A 26681-nucleotide genomic window follows, 5' to 3' on the forward strand; every position below is an offset into this window, starting at 1 on the left:
GGAATTAAACAGTAAGTAGGATTAATAAAAATGTATCAAAATATGTAAACATATGCATCAAGTCTCTTTGAAAATGAAGGAGCAGTTAATAAGTATTTGCAATCAACGTTCCTACGTAGAAGCCTTCTCTGAAAGCAGCTCTGAGACTGCTCAAACAACCCATCTCTTTCCATCATTTTAACAGCCTGTTTTCTCGAGGCAGATGAAATGATTTGCCTGAAGAGCTGTCTCCCCTCCTCCCCACCTATGACAGGCTCCTTTCTACTAAGCCCTGGCTTGGTGTCTGGCTCCTGGCTGTGTCCTGAATGGCTCCTGGGCCTGGTGGTGCCTGGGTTCGTAGAGTTACAGCATCGTTTGAGTTGGAAGGGACCCTTAGAGGCCATCTGGTTCCACTCCCTGCGCTGAACAGGGACACTCGCAGCTCCATCAGTGCTCAGAGCCCATCCAGCCTGACCTTGATGTCTGCAGGGAATGGGACACCACCACCTCTCTGTTCCAGTGTCTCACTGCCCTGGGTTCCTGCTCTGCTGGGCAGCCACGGGTCACAGTGAGTAGCTGGATCGTGCTTTCTATTTATTTCCATGGAAACCGCAGTAGGTAAGAATACAATAACATATAATGGGATATTGGTGGAAAGGTTCAACCTCTACTGCTGTAACACTACCATCTGCCTCTGACATTGTGGGCTGGCATAGTAAAATAGAAGGCATCACTTTTGGAGCAGCCATCATACAAGCTTGTTCTTCTCTGGGTTATGGGTCCTGAAGCACTGCTCTGGGACATGTGGGCACCATCTAGATACGGATGACTCTTGGCTAAGGTAGGATTGCAGGTGATGAGCAAAAGGTTCTGTTTGTGGGGCTTACCCCTCTATAATTCCTGCAGGGATTTCAATGCTCGGATGGTGTTACTACTTTGCCTTTCCTCAAGGCTACAGGAGCAGGAAACCACACAGCTTGTGGTGCCCCCCTGGTCCCTACAGTTGTCCCCTGCCACTGTGAGGATGTGTTTGGGCTCTGCTTTGTGGGATAATGGATGGGACTGTCAGGCCTGTTGTCCCAACAACCCAAGAAGACAAATGGTCCTACGTGTGCAGCAACCTTCACTGGCCCTGCACCCCAGAAGGAAGCAGCCCCATGATGGATGGGCTGAAGAGCAGCACTGACACAACTGGGGCAGTGTGGATGTCAGAGGGTGAGAACCACATCCCTCTCCTTTCCGCTTGGCACCCCAGTGCCTCTGGGCCAGGCAGCTGTTGCTTATCACCTCCCTTGGTTATTGATGGAAGCTGGCAGCACGAGAGCCCTGTCTAGGAGAAAGACACTAGTCATGGTCCTAATGTTGCTCTGCAGAGCTGCCATCTGTCCTCTCCTTGGATGCTGGTAACGTATCTGAGCATATCAGCGCTGAGTTAAGTTTCTGGCTAGACTCAACTTTGCTCCCCTATCTTCCTTTTCAGAAGGGAAGATCCCAGACTGGCTCTTCAGGATCTGGTTCCTGGGCTGTCCCTTCATCTTCTGTCATGCTGAGGAGCAGGTAATGCTGGGATGGATGGTTACAAGTTTTGGCACACGCTGTCTGGGAAGGTCACCATCCCTGGAGGTGTTGAAGAACCATGGAGATGTGGCATTGAGGGATGTGGGCAGTGGTGGGGATGGGCTGGCGTTGGGCTTGGTGATCTGAGAGGTCTTTTCCAATAGTCCAATGATTCTAAGATGCCTCACCTAGAGCTGTTGGGAGAGGACAGTGCAAATAACAGCACAACTTTCTCCCTTTGTCAATACGTGAGGAAAGTTTGGCAAGGCCAGAGCAAGGTGAATCTTGTGAGCACCCTGGAGCTGTGAGCTATGAGCCAGCCTTACTGTGAAAGTCCATTAGCCACGAGCCAAACTGCTCCTGGGCTCAGCACTCAGTACCTGTTATGGGCTGAATTAGTCCTTAACTTCTATCCCTGACAGTTAAAATGACTCAGACATTTCTTCCCAAGACTGGGTATTGCTTCTGACTGCATCCCTTGCAGCCGTTGGCTCTACTGACAATTAAATTGTTCTCAGAAACCCGGAGACCATTGTGTCTGCAGGTCAAGGTAGGCTGCTGCTCTCACCTGAGCCTTGCTGCGTGGCCAGAAGAGGGGCTCTGCTGTAGAAAGCAAATGCTGAGACGCATTTGAGGACTCAATGGCTGCAGGTTTAACAAGATCAATACCACCTCTGCAAAAGATTACATGGTATACTAGGCAGCAAATAGACCACTTCTGCTGGATTTGGAAGCCATTTATAGAGTCTATTAGGGATGGTAAGGTAGAAGGGACGTATCCGGAGTGAATTGCACAGACGCAGTAACTCACTCTCATGTTAAGGGTTTTGCAGTCTATTAAATAATGGAACTAAAGGCAAAATAAATGAGATTTCTTTTTCTGTAAGAAGCTTTACCACCAGCAGCAATGACGGGGCCGGGCTGTTGCTCTCTTCTGGCTCCCGCTGCTCACGTTAGGAGGGCTAAGCCTCATGCAAATTTGGTACTTTGGCACCGTCTGAAGACTGAAGTTTCTCCCTCGCAGAAAGAATCATAGCATCACAGAACGGCTGGGTTGGAAGGGACCTCAAAGACCATCCACCTCCAACTCCCTGCCGTTGCTGCTTACCTACCACTAAATCAGGCACCAGATCAGGCTGCCCATGCATGCTACACGGCTGGTGCTCATGTTTGCCCATGGTGAGCAGGCAGGGAACTGCTTTTGGGAGCGGGCTCTCTCTCTGAGCTCAGGCTGCTCCATTGGGCTTGTTTGAGCTGCCCTTGTATCGCCATCACCTCCTGTGGTGTGCCCTCTGAATAATTAGCTCTAATAATGCATGAGCAATAGCCTGCCTGGTCACTGTGCCCGCGTGGCAGGGTGCTCTGCTTCTGTCATTCCTCCCGTTCTCTGTCCAGTCTCATTTGAAATATCCTGCAGGATGAATTACGGTGCTCTGAGAGAATCTGCAAAATAGGATCACAGGCCAATTGAATCCATCTGCAAAGTATGGGAGCACAATATATCACCCTACAGATGGATTATTTCTTTTTTTCCCCCACTCCTTTATTTTAAAAGGTTCTTGAACCTAGAAAGAACAGCAGGCGCTTAGGGAGCGAGCCGTATGGTGTAATGAACTGAGTGCTGCCTAGAGGTGAGCTGTGCAGGAGGGATGGTGCTGCTGAGATGTCCATAGGGAGGCAATGGGCAGCAATGGGTTAGGGAAGCAAGGCAGGGCTTCACACCTTGGCACTGCTCAGCCTGCTCCGTCCTGCAGCAGAATGATGCTGTGTCAGTCTCTGGGAGGATGTCACAGGGCACAGACTCTGCGTGCTGTGAGAGACGGGAGCTGGCATTGTTTACCAGCAGCGGCAGGCTTTAGGGACAGACCCCTTTGCACTCCAGGTGAGTGAAGGCTGGCCTCGTGTTGCTTCCCAAACCTCCCTTCTCCTCGGGCTGGGATGCTCCAGTCATTGCCCGAGGGGGAAGGGAAATGAGTTAAACCCATCTTCAGACACGTTTGTATTGATTCTGTCACTTTCTTGCTGCTTGCTGACAGGTGATGGATGGCTCATAATGCGACCGGCACAGTACATTACGTTTCCCATCCAGGGACTCCTAAATCATTTCAAATTTTCAAATTCCCTAATCAATATTTTATCAGTAGCAGAAGAAAGCGGAACGGGCCCATTTCTCAAGAGGGAGGGGAGTGAGCGTGAGCGTGCGCGTGCCTGCACATGGATTTCAATGGGCGTGTGAGTTTGTGTATTTGTAATAGCAACTAAAGCATCGCCGGTGCGATGATTATAGTAACCACAGCCATATGAATAAATACAGAAGCAGGACTGGGAGTGATGTTTACGTTTTGGTGACTATAGGATGAAACAAATTAAGGACTTGAGCGTTTGGTGTTAACATATGGGGTTATTGCACGTGGGAACCCTCTTCCTCTTGGCCTGTGCCCTACCCTCTTCCTTCTGTTGTTATATGGAGAGGGCAGCTGCTCTCACTTGTGTGTTTGGTGGAGCTGGAGGTGGGTTTTGGGTTGTGCTGCCCAAGGTTGTGCTCCCATTCCCAGAGGCACCATGTGTTGTGGGAAGCAGCCCTTGAGTCCTTGCTCAGTGATTGCAGCGCTGTGTGTGGGAATAACCAATTTCCTATTCTGAACCACAGAATCGTGGGGTTGGAAGGGACCTCTGGGGATCCCCCAGTCCAACCCTGCTGCTAAAGCAGTCCCCTATAGTAGGTCACACAGGAAAGTGCCCAGCTGGGGCTTGAATATCACCAGAGAAGAAGACTCCATCACCTTTCTGGGCATCCCGTCTCACTGCTGTGTCACCTCACAGTACAGAAGTCTGAGGACTGGACCTGATCAGCAAGAGCAGGAGTCCTATGGAATGGCTCCCATCAGTGTGCAGGGAGGATGCTCTGGACCAGCAACAGCCAACAGAACCCCTGAGTGTTCATCCTCCAGAAGTCAACGCAGCTCCTGCCTCCTTCAACACTACAGGTATTAAAACCCTGTGTTTTCTTACCTACAGAAGAAAAAACCTCCTTGAACCAGGGACAGGCGGCTTTGCTGTGTCAGTGCATGGTCCTGTGGCTATGTGGGGTTGGATGCTAAAGGGCTGGCGGGCTCAGATGGGAGTACTGGGGTGCAGCTCAGAATGGGATGGGATCACAGAATCATTGGAGCCGGAAGAAACCTTAAAGGCCATCTTGAGTTCTCCTGCCTTGTCTGGGTCTAAGCTAGATGCTGATAAGCAAAGAGCTGTTTTTTCCCCACCAGCCACTTCTACCAAGCCAGAAATAGCCTGCCCGAGTTAGCTCACATAGCAGCATTTCTCATTCAAAAGTTAATAAGCTTTGAAATTGGATTTTAATCAACTAATCTTTGATCCTAGGCACTAGAGCTCCATTAGGAGGGTCCAGTAAACCAAGTTTCATCTTTCTCTCTCATGTTGTTTCTTTATATTTTTTTCTTCAGTCTTGCAGAGATGTTCTAGCATTTGAAGAACTGCGTGTTGTAGGATTTCTGTTGTCCCTGCTCTTATGATCTCATCCTATCCCATAGATGAATGGAAAAACTGATCTGGCAAATATCTTCTTTCCCAAGGTTTGAAGCCTGTAAGTATTTTTTAATGGCTTCTTTTGGGAAAAGTGCCAGAGCTCTTGGAATCCAGCTCTTTGCTAGAAGTCAGCAAGGTGGGACAAGGGACAGAAGATGTGCCGTGGCTCTCAACACATTACCTGCCTCATAAAAAGAGTACCACGAATCCCGTGTCCAATCGCAGAAGAGCTCATGGGGTTGGAGGGAGCTCATCTTTTCTGACCTTCCTGCTCACAGTTGGGTCAGATGGAGTGGGCTGCCTGGGACAACAGCATTGGGTTGTCCTCAGGGAGAGAGACTTCGAGTACCTCCAAGGATGGGTGCTCCTTTGGCATCAAGTGTTCCAGAAGTTCTTATATTTAAACAAAATTTCTTGTGTTTAAGTTGGACTCCTGAGATGGGTCTGGCTCCCTCTTCCCTGTGCATGCAGTTGTGCTTGCCCACATTCAGGGCTTTCCCTTCACGAGACTCCCATCTGCCCATCTCTCTGGCCTGCTGAGGTCCCTGCAAAGGGCCAGCACAACCATCTGCTCTGCTGGCCGTTCCTCCCCATCTTGTATCATCTGTGAACTTGCAGACAGTGTGCTGTGTCCGGTCATCTGAGTCACTGATGAAGGTCATTAAGGGATCTCTCCTATTCTCTTCATGAATTTTGGCAGGCAGCAAAGGAGGTTATAGCTGGACTTTGGGGTTATGTAGTTGCGCTACCACTCAAGGGATGGATTTGGTTCAGACCTCTCCAAGTTGTTATTCAGACACCTCATAAATCTGCGCAAGGACGCCTGTCTTGGTTTACCCTCTGAAGACTGTTCTCTTGATCAGATGGAGTGGAGCTTGGTTTTATTTTTCAAAGCTATATTTAGATTCTGGTGCACAGGCACCCGTTTCCTACCGAAATACTAACTTAGTGAGCTCTCCAAGGACCAAATGCGGTTCCTTCCTGAGCTCATGTAATGATCAAATCAGATGGGGGAGGTTTCTTTCGGTAGCAGAATAACCACGTGGAGCCCCTGCACAGCTTTCCTGCAGTAGTCTTGTTATCCCACGAGTCATCATTTGCTCAGGGTCAGGGTTCTAATGAGCATCTCAGCCCAGAGCCTGCTGGGAGAGGCTGTAAAGGACCTGCGGTGGGCTTGCCAGGGGTAGGTTGGGTAGGATAGCACGCTGGCTCTGTTTCAGCACTGGGCAGGCCAGGTGTGCTGTCTGTGAGCTGTGCACTCTTCTCTCCCTACTTCTGTTAGCTGTCACTTAGGACACTGCACTTGCCTTGCCCTGGGCTGTGAACGCCAGACTGCACATTTATCTCCTTTCCTCTGGGGAAGGATGAGGGAAGAAGCATGTTTGCCTTTCCGTACGCTTTACAACCTGGAATACCTCCATCCGGTATAAAACTACCCTGAGGGCCAGCTTTTGCCATTTCCACTACTTCTCAGGGCTGCTGAGCCCTGTGCTGGTACTTGCTGGGAACACAAACTGTCATGTGCCAGCTCTAGGGGACCGTCTAGTCCGTGCCAGGCTGACAGCACCTTGAAGGGAAGCTGGTCTGCTGCATAAGATGGGCCCTGCAGAGTGCAGGGTGCTCAGGGTGAGCCAGCACCACCTGCAAGGGATGCTTCCAGCCAGCCAGTCACATGAGAAATTAAAAGTGACATTAATCTAGCGAATGCCAGGCCAACACAGTTGGCAGAGCTGATCATACCATGTTTTGGAAAGGGACATCAGTCCTTTCTCATGTTAGCAGAGAAGCAATTTCTCTCTCGTGGCATTTAGTGATCAAATATTTTGCAAAGCTATTTGGAGAGGTTACCCAATCCCATAACCGAGCAGCGAGAAGTTCAGTGTGGCTAAACAGCACTGTCCAGCTTAACTCCTCCTCCAGGCTGTGTGCAAGGTGTGAATGGGCTGTCAGCAGCTTGCTGGGTGCTGAGGCTAGGCTCTGCCGTGGAGAGTGAGAATTTTGTTTTAGCCCTTCCAGGGCTTCCCATTACAATGTTTTAAGGTCTGGTTACTGCCAGGGCTCTGTGTCTCTCAGCGTGTCCGTCTCTCTTGACCCCATCAGTGGTGGTGGAACACGGAGCCAAGTTTCCAACATCTCTTTTGGAAACCATCCCATGCTGTGACAATTTTCTGTTTGGATTGAAAAGCAGACGGAGCTCGAAATAACTGTGAGCATTTGCCACAGAGAACCTCATCCCATTCCTTCCTCTATATCCTCTTCTCCAAATGCTCAGTATCTTTCATAGGATCACAGAATCACTGAGGTTGGAAAGGCCACTAAGATCCCAAATCCAACCCACCCCACCCTGCCCACATCCCTCAGTGCCACATCTCCATGGTTCTGTAACATCTCCAGGGATGGTGACCCCATCACCTCCCTGGGCAGCCCATTCCCTGGAGCCCCTGGAGATGCCCTCACTGGATACGTGTGCACAAAAGACACGCTGACTGTGAGAGAGACTGGAGCTGGGGCACGAGACATGAGTTCAGGATAGAGCAGACCCAGCTTTGAGTCCTTGCTCTGCTTGGTTCAGGGAAAACAGCTTTTTCTCCCCACTCACAGGCTGGGGAACTTCTGATCTGTGCAGTCATTCTCCGAGCCTTTCTCACAAAACTTCACAAATATATCTCCCTGAGAAAGGTTGCTGGTGTTGAAATAGCATTTTAACTGTCTTTTTCATGGTTGTGCTGTATTGTGACAGGTTTGGAAATGATTATGGGGACTGGTAGGAGGATGCTATAGAAATGCTATGTGCCGTGATTGTGCGGGCCTGGGCAGGGGGAGGAGGAAGGATGGAAAGCTGTTGTAAAACCACTGTTCCAAGGGGAGAAGAGAGCGTTTGCCTGGAGCTGTTCCCAAGGGCTGATGCTCAGTGTACGGGCATCTATCAGTCTGTGCCCTGGTGTGGGGTGGGCCCCAGTGATGGAGAGCTTGTCAGATCTGACTGTACCTGGAAGAGTAGACTGAGAGCCCACTGGGGACAGGCATTGTCCTTTCCTTATTCTCTGTGTCTCCTTCTAGCGGGAGCAGAATTCATTGCCTGCATCCTTATGGACAAGGACCATACCCTGGGCCTACTTGTGTTGGGGTGGCAGTCCTGCTTAGACCTGCATGCTGCTCAGGAGCTGTGGAGTTTACCCGTCTGCCTTCTCCCTGTACCAGCAGTGTCTCCACCAAGCCAGCCTGAAGCAAAGGATGCAAATGGCCCCACCTGGAGGTAATCGTTCCCAGGTGATGATCCCCAGGGGCTGCCTTGCCAAGCCCTGCCAGTGCTGCAGGCAGACAGGGGCTCGCTTGGATTCCAGCGCTGAGCTGGTCGGTGCCAAAGCCCATTTGCATCACTGTGAAAAATGGTAAAATCATCGTTAGGTGTTCACTAAAATACTCTAAATTTTGCAGAACATGAGGCGTGAGTCAGGCATTGAGACCAGCATCCAGAGGAGGGAGGGAGTGGGAAGAGGCGGCAGGAGTGCTTATGAAATATTTTGTTTCACTGGCAAGAGGACAAGAAATAATTGGGCCCTAAATCAAGGAAATGGGAGAAAAGGAACAGCAAATCAAGGGAAATGGTGGAAAATTAGGTCTTAGAGTAGAGAAATGTGTACACATGATCACCTGGTAGTTCTGGCAAAGATATATGCCTATAAATCTCCTTTTTTTAACCTTTTCTCTGCTGCTTCAAGGGGATTAGCATCAGAAGTGCTCATCCCATCCATCTTTTCTAGATGTGACTGGCAGTGCACCCCGGGGGCTGTGGGCAGCCTGGGAGCAGGAACCCCACTGCACAGACCCTCCCTGTGCATGCAGAGGTGTAGAACCATAGAATTATTTGAGTAGAAAGGGACCCTTCAAGGCCATCTGGTCCCACTGCCTGCACTGAGCAGGGACACCCACAGCTCCATCAGTGCCCACAGCCCATCCAGCCTGCCCTTGATGTCTGCAGGGATGGGGCACCACCACCACTCTGGGCAGCCTGTGCCACTGCCTCACCGCCCTTCTTGTTACAAAACTCTTTCGTTCTATCCAGTCTAAATCTCCTCTCCTTTAGTTTGAACCCATTTCCCCTTGCCCTGTCACAACAGACCCTGCTAAGCTGTCTGTCTCCTTCTTTCTAACAGCGAGTCCACGCCATCTCAACCTCGGAGACCCAGGGCCATTTAGGATGCCCCAGCAGTCTGCTCCAGCCCCAAACCTGTCGCCCTGCATTTAAACAACCCCCCGACTCCCCCACTCCAAGTCCCTGGCTTAACAAAAAGAATGAAATATACAGATAAAGCTTTCTGTGTTTGCTTTCCCCAGCCCTCCCTCCCACTGCACGGTGCTCATTAGCTCCCCGAACGCTCGAGTCAGACGTGGCCTCTGGTTAAAAACAGCATCCGCCCTCGTGCCTTGCCTGTTTCCCAGGAGCTGGCAGCCAGACAATAACACCGATGGGATCGTCTTCATCAGAACATGTCAGCCCCTCCGTGAAATTTAAGTAACTGCAACTTGGAGGCAGAAAATGATAAAGGAAAAAAAAAAAAAAAAAAGAATACAAAAGTGCTCGGAAGAAGAAGCAGAGAGATCAGAGGAGAGCTGCTGCAGGAGCCGCCCGCGCTGGGACAGCGGGTGCGGGCAGGTAGGAGCTGCTGCTCCTGGATCAGAGGTGATGCGAGTTGTGCTGCTCATTTGGTTTGTGTTTTTTGTTTTGCTGGATGAGCCGACCCTGCCCTCTGAACCGCTCGGATATCTGGAGGCAAAAGTGCTCTGTGAGAGTGGGGTGTTAAATTATTCCGCCGAAATCAAGAGTCTCGGCTGAGCGCTGCTCTGAAATCTCTGGCTTTGGCCACGTGACTGCGTGTGGCTGAAGAACTCTATTAGGCAGATGGAAATGTTGTCTCCTTCTGTGATATTGAAGCACTATGGGAGTTTCCGGAGGTGCCTAAATGCAAAGTCTGCTCCAGGAAAGCCTTCTTCCTGGTGTCGTCTGGCTGTGGGTCTGTCCTGGTGTCTGCGTGGTGTGAAGGGCACAGCCTGAGAAGAGAGGTGGGCTGGGGTGGTGTTCCATGGCCCCGGAGCTTAGGGTGTGTAATGCCCTCACGGATCCCTTTCTGTGATTTCACATTAGACTTGTACAGTTACTGCAGCTCCAACGATTGTGGTGGAGCTGAAATGGGTGCCAGCAGCAGATGAGGGGATGGGCAGCTGTCCGAGCCCGTTACACAGAAGCTCAGGGCTCAGACAGTGCTGAGTCGTGGCCATCTCCAGCTGAAGAAGCCCAGGAGATGTCAGGCAGAGCTTGTCATCTTCTGCTTTTCTGCCTCTGTAAACCTGGAAGGTGCTGGAAGATGCCGCAGTAGGGAAGATGAGCAGGCACGACAGCTGCTTTTTCTGCACGCTCTCTCGTCGCTTCAGCCTCTGCTTGTTTGCTTGCTGTTGTTGTGGCTGTGGTGTTGTTTTTTTTTTTTTTTTCCTTCCCCCGACTTCATTTCTAACATGAAAAGTTATTTAGCCTGAAAGTGCGCGGGAGCTCATTGTGCGGGGAGCTGCAGCACAAAGGGTTCCAGAAGCAATCGTGTTTCCTCTCACCAGCGCAAGCCGCGCGACCAGATGATTCAGAAGCACAACATCTGCAAGTCTTGAAAGGAGTTCTGCTCCATTTGACTGAGAGCGAGGAGAAGGAGGAGGGAGAAGGGGGATGGAGAAGCTCCTTTGGTGCCTGGTGCTGGGGATGCGGCTAATTGCTGCGTCACCACTGCATCCCACCCACGCCGTGCCCGTTTGGGTGCCTGAGTGTGGTGGGTGGAGGGGTGAGCAACCCACGGGCTGCTGACCGTTCACTCATTCCCTCTGGCCTTGTGAGCCCAAGCACGTCCAAGCCCATGGGCCAACCTCCCTTGGGATGCTTTGGGTTTGCGTGCGCATTTCCTCGCTCCTCGGGTGCTGTCGGAATGGAGCACTGCACCAAGTGGGAGAGGAGGAGGCGTTTGAGAAAATGGCAGGGACAAAACAGCCTTAAAAAAAAAAAAAGGCCTATTTTCGGAGCGCCGTTTCTTGTAACCTTTAGCATCTCCGCTTTGCTTCCCTTCACAGCCTCCTGCTTTGATTTCCCGTTCACAGTTGTTATTCTGGCAGCCCCTGGAAGAAAGGAGGGTGTGAGGGTTAAAGAACAGCTGCGGGAACGTAATTAATGCTTTGCAACTGTTCTGAAGGCCTTTAGCACCTTGCCGTGACCCAGCCGGTAACATCTGTGCGTTGGCAGCAGCCAAGCTGTAAAATTTCCCCCCTCCAAGTCCCACACAAAGCAACTGTCGTCTGCCTGAGGCGTGCAATCAGGGCACAAACTTAACAAGTCGGTAGAAAGGCTGCAGTGCAGATGGCAGCTCCTTGGGTGCTGGGGTTGGCTGTGGTCAGGGATTCCCAGCTCCTGGTCCATGTACGTGTCCAAGGTGGGAGGTGGAAGAGCCCCTCGCCTGCAGGGATCTGATGGTTGAGATGGGATGTATCCAAATCTGAGAGTGGCACCAGCCCCTTTGCTCGCTGCAGTTGGATGGCTCTGGGCAGAAAGCAGTGCCCGCAGTGCCCAGAGCTGTTGGGATGACTTCAGCACAGCTGTCCCCAACCCCACGGGATGCTCAGTGCGTCCCTGTTTGGGTCCTGTTTCATCAAGGTACGCCTTCTGCAGCGCTTTTCCCATTTTATGGCTAAAGGGCACCTTCAGGGCCTGCCACCCTCATTTTTATGTAAGCCGTAATTCAGAGTAAAGGAGGCACGAAAGTGCCTCCAATTCTCAGGAGCTCCAGCTGGAGTTTTCCTTTCAGTCCCAGAATGCGAGGCACAGCTGGCGCTACCTTGGTGACCAAAGAGAAGATGAACGCAAACACTTTCTGTTTTTAAAGATTGCCTTTCTCTTCTGCCCAATCTCCACTCCCCCCCCCCCCCCCCCCCAACCCCCCCGGTTTCTCCACAGCCAGCCCCCTGAGCTCCCAGCCTTCAAAGCCCATCGTGCACAGCTGGAGGGGAGCGAGCCTGCCAAGGGCAAGCGCTCGTCCTTTGCTCTTTTTGGTTTTCTGAGAGGCCTGTGACTGTGCTGAATGCCAAGCAGCCCTGACCTTCACCCAACTGGGGCTCCCAGCTGCTACGGCGTTCTACAGCATCCCTGCCTGATAGGAATTCAGCCCGGTGCCTCCTACCCGCAAGTTTTATCTGACAAATGGGTCTCATTTCTGATTCTAGTCTCCTTTTGATGGACCAGACTGTCTGCTACCTGGGAGAGGTTCATAGATCTGAAAGGCCGGAAGGAAGCATTACATTTCTTCTCCTTTGCCTCCTATTAAGAATGTGCCAGAGACGCTAATCCCGCATTTGAATTTCAGCCAGGTAGCTGGAAGGGATGGCTCAGCACCCAGCTCTGATGGACAACCCAGCGCCGCTTCTCTTCGCGCCTTCCTGTGCTTCTCTTGCCTTTGGGCAGGAGGGAGGGGTCACCGGCGAGAGGAGCTTCCTCTGAAGCCGTCTCTTTCTTCACAAGGCAGATGAGGATGTTTTTCTGCATTTCTGACGAAATTTCTTCCCTTCAGAAGAAAATGTGGCTGGTTTTGCAATCGGCTCCCTCCTGGTAATGAAAGCGGTGGGGCGACAGGGGGACAGCAGCAGGGGAATCGGGGCTCACATTCTGACAGCCGTATACGATAACATCTCAGACACCTTCGTTTATGCAGCTTAAACCACGTAAGTGGGTAAGACACGATGTCCCCATAGGCCAGCTGTGCCTTGCAAGCCGTATGGTGTCTCAGCATCTCAGGCACCTCTGCAGTGCACCCCTGCTATTGCACTGAGCGCGTGCCTGACTCCGTATCAGCTGCTACACCGCCCTCCTCTGAAGAGGAATATGGATTACTGACCTGCTGAGATGCAGCTCGGCTGCGCCTACATTCCTCATCCTGAATTATTTTTTCTTTGGTTGACATTTGCAAGTAGGTGTCTTTTTTTTTCTTCTTCTTCTTTTTTATTCCTGGTAGTCGTGTCTCAGAGTCCCGATTCCTGAGCAGCTCCTCTTGCTGGGTGCAGCCTCGTGTCACCCTACAAACAGTTCATTTCGGGGGACTGGAGGAAGCAATGGGACGTGACTTTGGTTCGGGTGTTGAAATACAAATTGCCTTTCTCTCATGTTCAGTGCAGTTTCAGGCACATCCAAGTCCTGCTGGTTGGAAAACAGCTAGCAGGTCGGTGCAGGCTGGATGGCAGTGAGAAGAGAGCCCGACCGTGGAAGGAAGGCTGAGTTGGCTCTGAAGGTTGGAGAAATGGGTTGCAGGCGAGAACAGGGTGGCGGATAGATGAGCTATACAAAGCAGATTGCCATGGCTTCTTTTCTTGCTCTTATCCCCCTCAACTCCAACACAGTGATTTTTAGGAGAAAATGAGTGCCAAGACTATATGGGGAACAGCCACAAACTCCCAAGTGATCTGTGAGGCAACTGCTCTTTTCTCCTAAGACTATTCTGTGCACATGGCACATGTCCTGGGCAAATTCCTGTGCACTCATTTGATGATGGAGGCCTTCAAATCTCTACGCTTGAAGGAGACAGTCTTTCACATCCCCACCACAATTTCTTCTCCTATGGAAAAACCCCCACGTTTGCAGGCAGCTCTCCTGAAGCAAGGCAGCATTACATCCCTCCTATTAGCAGGGCTTCGAGAGGCTCTGCAGCTCCCGCTGACGTGAGCAGAGCTGCTCAGCAAACGGGATGTGAGAGGTCTCCAAAGAGCACAGCCCTCTGTTTGCTTTTTGCTAATCGGGTGCTGTAGTGCCAGACCTGGGGAAATACATCAGTGAGGGCCCATCTGCTCAGTGCTGGATGGGGTTGTGTGCGTGCTTGTTGGCACGGCAGGGAACGTGGAGATGTGGCACTGAGGGACACGATCCATGGGCACGGTGGGAGTGGGTTGATGGTTGGACTTGGGTTGATGGATGGTTGATGGTGGGAGGTGCCACCCGGCTGTGTTCCAGCTGTCACCTGGCGGCCAGACACGTGTGCGTTACCTGCAGGTGGGAGGAGGCAGAGCCAGGGTTATGGGATAATACGGAACAGAGCAGTCAAGTAATTTAATTCTTAAATCTCGTCTCCCTCAGGCTAATCTCCTCTGAGCCGCTCTTTGCTCAGGTCAACTGCTTTTAATTAGCAAGCTTCATTGATCGGGGTGGGAGCGGGAGCTGCTGTCCAGACCTTTATAATGTGGAAACTTTTCTTCCTTGCAGGAGGGATGGTGCTACTTGCAGAGGGACCTGCAGGGACACCGTGGGACTGCCCGCAGCACAGCTCCTCTGGCACTGCCTGGGCAGGGAACCCCGCAGTCCAGCACAAGCCAGCTCCCACCAGCACATCAGCCTCTTGCAGTGTCTGGATCCGAGCTGTTGCTAATGAGGATGGTGCTCATCATGTGATCGTGCCTTTGGGCAAGGGTGGTGGTGCTGCTAATTGGCTTCTCTGGCTGCGGTTTCCTTAGGAAACAAGGTTAAAGCAACTCACAGCTCAAAAATGTACCTCCCGGAGGAAGGCGCTTCATTACTCCTTCCCCTGTAAATGGAAACAACTCTATACCTGACGCCGGCCCCTTTCTATCACCAGGTGGAACCAAAGGATGTGGGTGCACCTCTGCTATGATCTCTCCCGGTGTGTTGGTCCTGCGGCCCAGCCCTGGATCAACACGTTTTCTATCTTGTGTATTTGATCACCAGAGCTATGAAAATTGTGAAATGAAGTTCTCCCGGCTAAATCAAATAGAAAGGAAGTGGCTTTGTATCAAACCACTGAATTAACACAATTATCATATCGATTAAATCATCAAACAAACCTGCAGCTCCTCTATCAGTTTCGCTGTGTCTGGTCCATGCTCCCCGAAGCACGGGCCGCCATGCCAACCGCTCCCTTTGCATTCCAGGCAGGGAGCTGCTCCTCACCGGGGCTGCGGTGATCTCTGGCCGCATCTCACACGCAGAGCAGGGCTCCAGTGCCCATTACAGCTGTCAGCCAAAATTATATGTATTTGGGGAAGAGGCGATCTCTCACATACCCGCTCCAACGTGAGTCACTGAGCCTGAGCTGGCATTACACAGCTTGATGCATTCCAGATTACAGAAGGAAAGTGCTGGCGAGTCGTGGCCTGTTGGGGCTGAATGCGGCACGGGGGGCACGTGCAGCTCTCCCGCAGGCAAAGGGCTGCGTGGAGCTGGGGAGGGGAGAGAAGTGATGGCCTCAGGTTGTGCCAGGAGAGGCTCAGGCTGAGTATTAGGAAACATTTATTCTCCAAAAGAGCGGTGCTGCAGTGGCACAGCTGCCCAGGGAGCGGTGGGGTCAGCATCCCTGGAGGTGTTGAAGAACCATGGAGATGGGGCACTGAGGGACGTGGGCAGTGGTGGGGATGGGTTGGGGCTGGACTCGGTGATCTGAGAGGTCTTCTCCAACCTTAACGATTCTATGATTCCATGATCTCTCCCCCGAAGGACTCTCCTTGAACATTCGCCTTCTCTGCTCTCCTGCCTGCTCCTGCTCTCGCTGCTCTGCAGCTTTGGGGTAAGGGAGTATTTTCCACCTAAAAAATGCAGCTGAAAGATGTAGTCTTGACTTTAAAGCAGGGTCGGAGTCAGGCAGGCAGCCAGCCAAGAGCTGGGCGTGATTATTCAGAGGATTATGATCAGTGAGTCTACATCCATTGACCCTGCAGGACTCAGCTTGAAAACATTAAGAACTTGTCACAATTTGGTGCTAAAATTGCCTTTGAACCCCCATCAAGCTTTCTCCTCCATAGGCAGCTGCAAGAGGCAGTTGCTGTCTCTGCAAGCAGTGGCTTAACTTGGTTTATGTTTTGAAGCAATGCTGGAGGAACGAAGCCAACGGCTGGGGCTGTGGGAATGCCCCCGTTTTGGGCTCAGCAAACCCCAGCGTGGCTCACAGGTCCCACAGCCACATCCCTGCTGGCTCAGGGCTGATAAGCGACGCAATTTCAGCCTCATTCCAGCTGACAACGAGTGAAGACTGACTCATCCCCAGCACTGTTATTTCAGTGTGAGTTTAGCCTCCAATTGTGCCGTAAAAAAAAGAAGGAAAAGCACGGCTGCTTTGCAGAGAGGGCCCTCATTGTTCCTTCAGTTTGGGGCCGCTCTCTGCTGCTCATACACTTAACGGGCAGCTCCTTGCACTGCTCAGTGGGGGAGAGGCAGAAAAGAAGAGGCATGCTCCAGGTCTGGCTTTCTGCTGTGCTCAAACTTTTCCATGGTTCCTGCTCTTTCAGGAAGCAGTCTGCAGGTGAGGCGTGAAATGCTTCCACTGAGCAAATTGAAAGAGACTGTCTCGGCAGGAGAGGGATTTGAATAACCTTGTGCTGTATCAGTTTTGGGGGGAGGCTCTCAGCCTTCCTCGCATGCAGATTTCCCCGGGGTGGCACTTTTCGTCCTGCATGTGATTTTTTGGGGGTGTGTGTGTGTGTGTATGTGTGCCACTGTGTGTGGCTGGAGATGGAAAGCTGGTGCGGAGTGCGTTCTGAGCACGGAGGGAAGGGGCTGCATGGCCAGATTCACCTCGATGTGATGGTGAACAGCTCCCAGAGGCCAGCACCCTGTTCCCCTGCACTGTGCCTGGGTGAGGAAGCTGATGGCCTTCCTGGTGGAGGCAGCATTTTGGCTGCGGCCCCATTTTCAGGAAGTTGAGCAGCTGAGGTTACCCCATGCATTTCTCCAGGTGTCTCCTGGAGAGCCATTCTGGTCACCTGCTGGTGTCAGACCCCAGGCTGTGCCGGTGGGACCTTCCAGAGCATCCATAGCCTGCATTGGGTTAAAGCATCCTCGATCTGTACCGGCCAAGTTCAGGTTTGGGTTGCACAGAGAACTGTGGGTGCCCCATCCCCAGAGGTGTCCCAGGCCATGGATGTGCCCTGGGCAGCCTGAGCTGGGGGGCAGCCAGCCCATGGCAGAGGTGGGGCTGGGGAGGCTTTGGGGTCCCTTCCAACCCAACCATGCTGTTATTCTATGATTCTGTGAAAGCAGCGTGTGAGGGCTCTGAGCATTGGGCTGCAGGCTTAATGGTGCCTGGGGTTTCAGACCTCAGCGTTCCCTGCACATTCAAACGTGGCATCTCGGGACTTTGCTCCCCTGCTCATCTGTATTCTCCCCCCAAAGGCAGATGCTCCAGCCCGGCATTGGCATTCAGTGCCGGTGCTGGCACCGCTCGCCAGATCAGAGCTGGGATCGATTCCCCCAGCTGTCGGCTGTTTGCGCACTGCCATCCACCCAATGCCCATGGCTCTGGGTGGGGAGCTCTGCCTCTGCTCTGCAGCTTCTCCCCGCACCCTTCCCTTCCCAGCATCCCCCCAGCTGCTCCACTGCCCGGCCGGGGCTGGAGCCCTTTGTCCTGCGGACTATGCTGAGGCTGGGCTGCTCCTTTTTGCAGAATGAGCCTCTGCTTAGCTCAGCTGTAATTTAATCAAGCGGTACAAAGGATTTAGTGCACCTTGCTGATGGAAATTGCCTTGGGCTGGACAAAAGAAATATGCATGCCTTTCCCTTCGTCTCCTCCTGCAGCAGCTCAGGCTGTGGTTGGTGTTTTCCTTCCCCTCCCCGCTCCCTGACATGTAACTCAGAGGCAGTTTGCATCTCGCTATCTGCCTCAAAGCCTTACGAGGCTTCTTCCCTCGCAATGACGAATTCAGCGAATAAAGCCCACAACCATGATTTCCCTCAGGGTCCCTTGTAATAATAATTTCTGTAAATAAAGGCTGGAATCAGGATCTCCGTTGTAATAGGATTTTGTTTGTGCAAGGGTTGGAGCTGCGGCCCCCTGGCACTGCCCTGTAATAGGATTTGGGGCGCCGTGGCAGTGCTGGGGGGGGGGCAGAAGGGTAGGAGGTGGGTGTGGGGACGTGCTAGGACATTTGGGACGCCCTGAGCGCAGGGCTGAGAGAGCAGTTTGGCAGCCTCCTGAATGAAGGGTGCGAGAAAGCTGTGCGCTTATTTACGGCTGCTTGGGTGAGAAGCGGGTGAGGGAGGCAGGTGTGATCGCACGCTTGTGGGGCTGTTACATGGTTTTCTCACCTGTTCTAGAGGCACGAAGCACACGGGTGTGGGGGTAGCACATGTGCGTTCACACCACTGTTCCTCTAGGAAGTCTTCCTTTGCCAAGCCGTGGGTGTTGGTGGGCACTTGTCTTCATTTGGAGGGTGGGAATGGTGGGGTCTCTGTTTGCAGAGGGAGCATCATATCCACAGCTTGCTGGGTGAAGGTGGTGTGTTTTGAACACACGCCCATCAGACACATCGTTAAATGAAGGTTTCCAATCTCATGTTTCTGAATGGGGAAGGAGATGGGGAATGGGAATGGTGGAGATGAAGGGAGATGGAATGGGGAATGGAGGGACAGGGGTAAAATTAAGGCCTTTGACACGGTCACCCATAACATCCTTCTCTCCAAATGGGAAAGATATGGGTTTGATGGGTGGACTGTTCTATGGATGAGGAACTGGCTATGAGATCATACCCGGGGAGAGGTGGTCAATGGCTCAGTGTTCAGGTGGAGGTTGGTGATGAGCAGTGTCCCTCAGGGGTCAGTGCTGGGACCAGTGCTCTTTAACATCTTCATCAGTGACACTGACAATGGGGTCGAGTGCACCCTCAGCGAGTTTGCTGATGACACCAAGCTGGGGGATGTAAGGATGGAGCACAGCTGTGCTGAAAGGTACTTGGAGGTACTGGTAGATGGCAGCTGGACATGAGTCAACAGTGTGCCCTCACAGCCAAGAAAGCCAACTGGATCCCGGGCTGTATCCAAAGCAGCATGGCCAGCAGGGCGAGGGAGGTGATCCTTCCCCTCTGCTCTGCGCTGATGAGACCTCACCTGGAACACTGCATCTGGATGTGGAGTCCTCAGCATAGGAGAGACGTGGACCTGTTGGAGCGCATCCAGAGGAGAGCCACAGAAATGACAGAGCAATGAGAAGCTTGTCTCCCCAAGCACCAGCGATGGCAAAGGGCTGGCGTGGAGCTGGGTGCAGGCGGCAGCCAGCTCTGCTGCTCTCAGAAACAAACCAGCTGCCAAAACCATTTGTCATGACTGCTGCGTGCGAGGCACCCTGGCACTCACGTACCTCAATAGCATCCTGGGGAAGGCTCAAAGTTAGCTCTGACAAAGCCCGCACACCATTCACAGTGTAATTAGCACCACTAGTCTAGCTAATTGCTGAGTTGCTTTCCCCCCTTCTCTCTCTCCCCCTCCTTTTCTCCAGCACGAAATTTCTCCAGTTATCTTGGGTTATCATCATGGTAGACAGCATGCTAAGCCTGGATGCTCCTTCAGAGAGCTGGTGTCAGGAATAATTACTGCCATAGTAAGCTGATCAGCCCTTCATTATTAGCTGCTGTTGTTGTTACCCGACATTGATTAGTAATTTGTAGCTGCCAGTGCTTTCCTCTGCCCTCAGAGCTGCTGTGTTTGCTGGTGCTGTGCGCTGCTCTGCCAAGGACAAATGAGCATCTCTTCCTGTGCCCCCATTCCCCTCCCTGCCACTTTGTTTGCTGTATGCACCACTCCTCGCAGTGAGAGCAGTGCCAGCCCCATCCCAGTGCTGACCCGGGGTCCCAACGGGCAGCAGTGATGGAGTGAAGAAGCGGTGATGGGACAACACGTGATTTCGGATGGAGAGCCTCACGGTGCTGCCCTGCGAGCCCCGCGGTACCCAGCACTGCTGGAGAGAGGTGTCAGCAGGGAGACTGCCATAAATATTAACTGCTGGCTCCAGAGCCCCCAAAGGTTTTGGCAGGTGGCTGCTCACGTGCGCTGCTGTCTGGGCTGTGAGAGGTGGGTGTGGGGAGGAACACAGCACGGGGCCTGCCCTATGGTTAGATGCTCTGCGTTGTGTTAATATGACCACTTAGCAACTTAAAACTGAGAATGCTGGGAAGGGGGGAAGGCACGTCCCAGGATGGCTGGGGGTCCTTGGTGTGCACAGCCTTCTGTTTGGTGCTGCTTGCCCTGAGGCCAGGTCTGTCTCATGCGTTTTGGCTGCTCCCAGCTCTGCGAGCCGCCTGCCACCGCTTGTTTGCCTCATCCACGGACCAGCTGCACCCAGCAGAGCGGGGTCAGGGAGCAGAAGAAAGGCTTGGGGGAGTCCGTGCTGTAGGTGGGGGGTGGGTTGGGAATGGGATGTCGGGGGGCAAACGTCCTGTCGTCTGCATCCTGACCGTGTCTCTCATGCCAGCCATCCATTGGATAGGGTCAATTCCCCAGTGCCGTGCTAGGAAATGCCCACATCTCCCGTATGAGCAGGTAATGAGCTCCGAGGGGGCTGTGAGGTGGTCTGGGGGCTGAGCATCCTCCCCTCTATCTCCAGCCATCCCCCATCCCTGCTCTGTGGGGATGTTGGCACGCGGCTGCCAACGGGAAGGCGGCACGCAGCCATGCCAGCCTATGTAAATGTCTGTCTGACACAGCAGGCATAAATCAGGCGATGGCAGCCAGAGATGCGCCCCGTGGAGCCCTTCTCTGCCCGGCGTCCCCGCCACGCCGAGGGGGTGGCAGGGGGCAATGCTTGATGTCACTTCTTGGCGCTCTGAGAGGACGTGATTCAAAGAGACAGTGACCTCTCCCAGCACGCTGAGCTCTACCAGAGACCTCCGGCCCCGCGTCTGCGGCAAATCGAATGATGTGTGGTGGAGAGCAGGGCTGGGGCTCAGACATCCATCATGGTGGGCAAACCACAAAGAGAGGCAGCAGAAGCCACCTGGAGGCTTCCGAGGCGCCGGGAGCTCCGTCCTGGGGTGTCTCATCCATTAGCAAGCACTAACCGCGGCTCCGTGCGCAAGCACGCTAATGGCTGCCTGGTCTGGACCAGCACTAATTAAGACCAAAGAGTGGTTTATTTTTAAAACCCTCATTCGAATGTGACTTTTTTCTTCTTCCCCCAACCCCCCCCCCTCCCCCCAGTCTCTTACCTTCCTCCTTGAATTCACCAGTGTAAAAAAAATATGATGTGATGGTGGGACACCCAGTGAGACTCTTCTTCTGATCAACACACCGAGAATTTTATCATCTTTTCTTCTTCTCCCCAGACAGCTCGGGCTCCAAGGTAGCTCAGGTAGAAAACTGCAAATGACAGAAATTAATCTTTGCTGACAAAGGCTTCCCTACAAACACCGGTCTGGATGTGAGGATGTGCCTGAAGTTGCAGAGCCCGTGTGCTCACCATGGGGCAAAGTTAACTGTGAATGCCCAGGTGGCAAGAGATGCTGCTTCCAGCCTACTTGCATGGGGCCCCAAGCACTGCCGTTGCTTTCAGGCTCTGCTATGCCACAGATGGCAATGTATCATAGAATCATTAAGGTTGGAAAAAGCCTTTAAGATCACCAAGTCCAACTCCAACCCATCCCCACCACTGACCATCTCCCTCAGTGCCACATCTCCATGGTTCTTGAGCACCTCCAGGGATGGTGACTGCACCACATCCCTGGGCAGCTGTGCCACTGCATCACTGCTCTTTCAGAGAAGAAATGTTTCCTAATATGCAACCTGCAGAAGCAGCCAGGAGCTGGGGCGCTTCGAAGCAGTGAATTGGGAAGGCCTGGCTGGGAGGAATGTCTTATTTTGGTTGCTTATCTTATTTCTGGGAAGTCGGTAAACGTGGTGAGTGATTATCAGCTCGGTGATATTGCCCAGCTCCTTACGGCTGTCCTTGAGAGTCCCACATGGCACAGAATCATTGTTTGGCTGCAGAATTGCTAAAGCCAGGTAATCACAAGGCAGCAAAAGGCCCAGAGTCACCACAGCCAGAACACGTAACCCCTCCAGAGCCACTGCTCTGAGCGCCACAGCCCATGAATCCAAACACAGCCTGTAAGCTGAGAGCACCTCCTTGGGACCACACTGTGCTCCCCCAGCACGTTACCCTGGATGGGGGGCTGCACCTCTCCAGCCTTGCTGGAGGGGAGGGGTATCCCAGATGGTGATGTGAAAGGTGACTCATGCTAATGAGCAATTAACATCCAAGTTACAGCTGATGCTCTTCAGGGAGTGACTTAGAGCAGTTGTTGGGTGCTCATTGGAGCAGCTGTCACAAATGGTGGGAGTGCCAGGAGTCGAATAGGAAGAAGGTGGTGGCTGCAGAGCTTTTCTGTATCCTTTTCTATTGTAGTTGGGTTGTGCTCCTCTATTTGAGTAGCTGTGTGCTGGAAAGCTGAGATATTTCTCTGTACTACACTGGCAGGTTAGGCACCATCCTTCATTTTGTTTCTGGAGGTGATGCTTGTTCCCCATCCTCTGCTGATGTGAGAGCTGTGGGGCTGCCCAGGGCTGAGGTTTGTGCTGTTCCTAGTTAAATTACTGGGCAGGGTCGAGGGTAGATGTGGCACTGAGGGATACGGTTAGTGGGCACAGTGGTGATGGGTTGGGCTTGATGATCTCAGAGGTCTCTTCTAACCTTGGTGATTCTGAGATTTTTATCTCTGTGTGCAAATGAGCCCGGGGTCTGGACGGCTCACCTAGGACAAAGCACAGCTGTGGTGTGCCCAGGTCTGTGGACCGCCCCTGGACAAATGTAGATGTCAGCTCTCTGAGCATCCCTGCTGTGGAACAGGTGTTCTGCCCAACTTGAGATCTGCTGGGACCTGAGCATGTGCTTACAGAGGACTTTGCTGCATCACTGGTGCTTTCTTGGGTATGGAAAGCATTTGAGAGCCACAGCTGAGCTTTCATACACACCTCTTTTTGATGGACTCCTTGGTCAGACCTGGCTGGTGCTTCCTCAGGGGACACCACAGCTGCTGTGGGAGGAGATATCTTCCTACAGCCCTGGGGAACCTTTGCCAGCTCATTTCCCTCCAGATAGGTTTCTAAGAGCAAGGCAAGCCTTCCCTCACACTGGAGCAGGGTAAACCATTGCCTTCAGCCTCATCAAGCTCTCCCGATGAGAAAAGCTGGCTGAGTGTTGTCATACCAAGGATTTTCCTAGGCCCTTCCAACGAGCAATGCAGAGGCCCTCTAGATGGCAATGTTTCTGTTCAGGAGGCTGGAGCTGCTTTCAGGCAAGCTGTGCAATTCCCTTCTGTGCTGGCTTTGGGGAAGCTCCGAGCTTTACTCGGGGCTGAAGTGGACAGCTTAACACCCTGCTGCCTCTCACTGCTTCCTCAGTGGACGTGGCTTGGGGGAATGTGGTTTAGTAGACTGGGCATCAGCTTCCCACCTTCCTTCCATGAGAGGATGTAGCTGAGAGCTACATTTGCCCATTGGTCTGGGAGATCCCGACTTTTTGGAGGTGATGGGAATGCCTTGCTGGGCGCTGATGGTGGAGTGCTCGGTGTTGTCAGTGTTATCATGTGCTTGAAGATGGATGACTTCTTCCCACTTAGAGCTGCTACGTGCTGCCTCTTCCCTGCACACAGCTCTGCTCAGTGCCTGAGTGATGGGGTGCAGGGACACTGGATGGAGGCTGCATCTTGGATGCCGTGCCCGGGTTCATTATCTCTCTGGGATGCTGGTGCAGCAGGTGCTTTCCTTGTCCATCACTGGCGATGTGGGAAGCCTACTGCCACTCCCTGTGACCCCACAGATGTAATCAGATTGAGCAAAATCTGTCCTGTTCACACCACAAAGCCCTCTACAGGACCCTGAGGAAGCAGGGCTGGGTGTTGGGTTGCAGCTCCCAGTGGTGCAGAGCTCACTGGCTGCTCAACACACTTGAGCTCCTCCTCAGGAGAGGAAGGCTCAGAGCTGGGGATGTCTCCCTGCCTCTGAGTGCTGTGAGATGCAGGATGTGTAAGCTGGGATCCTGTAACCCTTTTCCCTCTGCTGTCCTCACAACAGCTGGTAGGAAAGCACAGCCCATCCAAGGTCCCCAGCAGAGCAGGGTGAACAGCAGCACTGTGTTCGACGGAGCTCTGAGTAAGAGATCAGGCAAGCAGTTCACACGTGTTACAGCTCCTCAAAGTTTTATGAATCCAATTACATCCTCATCCTGGGAGGGCCATCTCTGTTTTGTGGACCAGAAATAGAGGCCAGGATCCTGCCTGTCGTGCGGCGTGGTGCTAACAGCTGACCTGGGACTTCTGCATAAAGCACCATGCTCCTCTCCTTGCCTTCCTGAGCTAACACTGATGGGAAAGCCTGCCTGCCTTCCCCCTTCTGCTCCCTTGATAGCAGCCTTGCTCATGCCAGGGCTCTCCAACCTGCTGCAAGCTGCTGAGCCCTGGCCTGGGGGGAGGGCAGCAGCAATGCACTGGGCTTCCTCGGTGTCTCCCCAGGAATTCAAGGCTGTTGTCAGGCTATCTCTCGCCTCCAGCTCACGCCGAGCGTTTCCTGCCAGTCCTGCACCTGCAGCACCGAAGACAGCTATAGTCATGCTGCAGTGGGCATGGACAATTGATTATAACTGGTCGTAGATTACCTGGAGCAATGCTATTAAATTTAATACAGTTCTCCGCTGGCTCTTTGGGCGCAGCCTTGGGTTGTGTAACTGACATCTTGTTGCAAAGCATTTTGGGGACATTGCTAGGGGCGGGAGGCAAAGAGATTCAGCTGCAAAGCGGGAGAAGGAGATGAGTTTCTGTTGAGATTTATTTCCTACCCAATAATTGCCCAGAAAGGCTGTGTAAACCTTCTCTGTTTGTGGAACAAATACTGCAAGAGTTACTGCTCTGACCTTTTTTTCTTTTCCGCTGGACAATTGTCTGTGCCCTTGCTATTCAGGAGCCTTGATGTGCTGCTGGCAGATTTATGCCTTGTTGAAACCCACCTCTTATTGCCTCTGAGTTGATTGGGGGGAAAGGAAACTTGCTCGCTGGAAAAAGAAACCCACTGCAATGAGCCATGCATGCCAAGTCAGGGTGGGAGCTTCAAAGAAGAATTTGGAGCCCTGACCTCTTTTCCTCATCTGCTGCTTATCTTCTGTCACTGTGTCAGCTGGGACAGGTGGGTGACCAGCTCCGAGCAGGATCAATGCAGGGTGTGGGCAGGGACCTGGTTAGCAACCCGTGCTGGGATGGGATGGGTGAGGGCTGAGTGTGTCTCCGGAGAAGGGCTCTACGGTGTGAGAATCCTGCCCTGGCTTCACAAAAGCTTGTGGTGAATCCCCGTGTGAACGTTTTTCCCATTGATTTGGTGGCTGTTATATTTGGGAATAAATCCACCTTCCTTGGCAGCGCTAGTAAATCAGTGGAGGCATGTCCAGAAGGAGCGGAAAGTGCTGTTTGTGTGTGGCTCAGGGCTGTGCTGAAGAGGAGCTGGCACTGAAGCTGTCTGGAGCAAGCCTTTGAGTTCCCAGCAGTTTGTTAGTGCTTCTGGGGGCCTCCACCCCTCTGTGCCTTCCTTCTAGAGGCGCTAAGTATCCCTCTTCCCCATGTATCAGCATGGAGCTGGTAAGCCAGCAGGGCTGTGTGGTGGCCAGAGAGCCTGGAGAGGCTGCACGAAAGCCACTTGGAGTCACTGAAACTTCCCTTGGATGCTGCACAGGAGCAGATGTGCTCACAAAACCAGCTTGGCTCCTCATTGACGCTGAGCCATTGCCACTGAGACTGCCTGGAGCCTTGGAGCCTCCACCCTCCTGCCAGCAAGCAGGGACAGTTCTGCCTCAAAGTTTGATTCCCGGCAGTTTCGGATCTCTGGTAGCTGGCAAATGTCAGCCCTCATTAGGCAGTGTGTCTCGTGGGTGTGCTTCTCCTCGTGTGCAGACCTGTTGGAGGCTGCTGCTGTTACACCACGTGTCCGAGCAGGAATCGGGCCCCATACGGATGGACGTATGTGTGTGTATGTGTGTATATGTGCATGCACTTCCTGCAGGTGATGGGAGAGCCGAGGGTGTGGGTTTTAATCCAAGTGTGTGGGCAGCTCTGCTGATGCTGTTTGTCAGCTGGAATCCCAGCGCAGGGCTCTGCAGCATCCGTCGCGGCTGCTTTTTCCTTCTGTCACATTCAGAGGGAGGGAAGATGTAGCTGAGTCTTGCAATAGTAGGTCAGAACATAGCGCAGCACCAAAGATCAGAGCAAAAGCTTTCTTGTACAAACACATGGTTTTATTCATCCTGTTATTTTCTTTATCAAATGCTTAATGCTCTCACAGAGGAGCTTTCAGCCGCGGGGAAAGCAGTGTCTCGCTGGTTGGGAATTGGTTAGAATGGGTCACGGCTATGGAAAGCAGATCCAGGCTGTGCTTCTGGCCTGGGGCACGGCTTTGGAAACGGTCTGTTCCATACTCCCGGCCTCTCGTCCTCCAGATCTCCAGGAAGACCTTCAGAAACAAAGCAGGAGCTGTGTGTGTGTGTGTGTGTGTGTGTGTGCAGCATGATGGCACCCCCTGAACATCCCTGACACAGCGAGATGATGGTCGGGCTGTGAGCAAGGCTTGTTGTGCAGCTGTTTCTGGGTGGGTTGCAGGGTGTAACTTGGTATGGGCGCTGTTTTAGCCAGACAAAGCTCTGCTTGAGATTCTTCAGTGCCCAGCTGTGCAGACAGCTTATTTTTAAGGTCTCGTTTGAAAGATGTCAGCTCCCCCTCCCTACTCTTCCCCAGGCAGTGAGAGCAGAAAACTAAATTTATCTGCATCGGGACAG

At 52.6% G+C, this 26681-nt stretch overlaps 1 long non-coding RNA gene across 1 annotated transcript; it reads left to right on the forward strand.

The window, feature by feature from the left end:
• Nucleotides 1-283: 283 nt before the first annotated feature.
• Nucleotides 284-9650, forward strand: LOC121113421. Its single transcript, XR_005861893.2, has 3 exons — nt 284-1536; nt 4360-4523; nt 8143-9650. It is a non-coding gene; the product is annotated as an uncharacterized LOC121113421 (long non-coding RNA).
• The last annotated feature ends 17031 nt before the right edge of the window (nt 9651-26681 follow it).

This window comes from Gallus gallus, chromosome 8, assembly GCF_016699485.2.
Source record: "Gallus gallus isolate bGalGal1 chromosome 8, bGalGal1.mat.broiler.GRCg7b, whole genome shotgun sequence".
In the NCBI taxonomy this organism is placed as follows: Eukaryota; Metazoa; Chordata; class Aves; order Galliformes; family Phasianidae; genus Gallus; species Gallus gallus.